Source organism: Colobus angolensis, unplaced genomic scaffold, assembly GCF_000951035.1.
Source record: "Colobus angolensis palliatus isolate OR3802 unplaced genomic scaffold, Cang.pa_1.0 Scaffold47, whole genome shotgun sequence".
In the NCBI taxonomy this organism is placed as follows: Eukaryota; Metazoa; Chordata; class Mammalia; order Primates; family Cercopithecidae; genus Colobus; species Colobus angolensis.
In genome coordinates this window covers 2,971,713-2,972,962 of record NW_012118154.1, presented here as the reverse complement: position 1 = coordinate 2,972,962, position 1,250 = coordinate 2,971,713, and positions in this window count along the sequence as shown.

The window sequence follows — 1,250 nt, the reverse complement described above, 5'->3', positions numbered from 1 at the left end:
GTTTATCAGGGGCTTGCAGGGTAGGGGTAGGGCTTGTTTTCCTGGTCTGCTCACCCGGACTGTTCTGCTTTCTAGATTCCTGGAATTGTTTGCCTAAGTTAGTTCGGGAGTTGTTTTGCAGCCCTGGTCCCTGCTGTCCTGGTCCCTTTCAGCGTAAGGTAAATCTGCTTTCTTGAGCCAGTCCTCCAAAATGACTTGGTGCCCTAGTTGTTGGTAGAGGTGAGTGAGTGGGAGTTTTAGCCCCGCCTTCCAGCCTCCAGACCTCCCAGAAGCGTCTGCCCCTTACTGGATTCGATTCCCTTTCTTGTCTTCTAGGTCCACTCTGGCCCACATTCTCTGTGCTCAGGACTGCAGGTCCGCCATTTGCTGGTCCCCAGTTCCTCCAGTTTTCTGAGGTCACCCTATTCTGTCATATCCAAATAAAATGGCTCAAATTCCCATCCTGCCTAATAGTAGGATCTGGCCTTTCCACACACATTTTTATGGGCTACTTTTGCCTAGAAAAGAGTTTGTCTCATACCTACTTCCAAAAGCACTGTTTCTCTGCTGTTTTGTGACTCCTTTTCTGCCCACTCTAGTGCACTCTAGGGCCATGTGCAGAGAGAGGGAATGAATAATTGAGAGAACAGATTCAAGCTACTGCGCATGCTAAATGAGTGAATATGGCTAAACAGTGAGAACAGTGCGTGGCGCATAGTCCCTCTATGTATTAGCTGCTATGATTTTGTTATTTACAAGCGAATGTTAGCATTGCTCCTCTACCGTTCCTCTTCCCATGCTGTTTCTCCATGTCCCTCTCTAGGCCTAGCCTCTCACTAGAGCTCTTACCACTCTAGACCCTTCCCCCTCCCCCTTTTGTTTCCCTTTTAAGCACATGCGCTATGTTGGGAGAATATAATTAGAAGCACAATGTTCTCCCAACCCGGAAAAAACCTCTCCACGAAAGTAGTGAAGAAAGAAAACAGTTTTATTATTGAATAAACATTAAACCAGAATGTGATGCACACCACAGGCAGTTGCTAAGAGACTGCAAAGGCAGAAGGAAGTCTCACTCTTACCTAGCCAAGCAGATACAGCCCATTACATACATGTTCTCAAGAAAAACTGTAACTAATCCTTAGGAGGACTCGATAGCACCATTTGTCACATATAGTGCAGTCTAGAGGCATCTGACCATTGTGATGACCGTCTATGTTAGCTAATTAATCTGAAGAAAAACTTCTCTCTCTCTCTCTTTTTTTTTTTTTTTT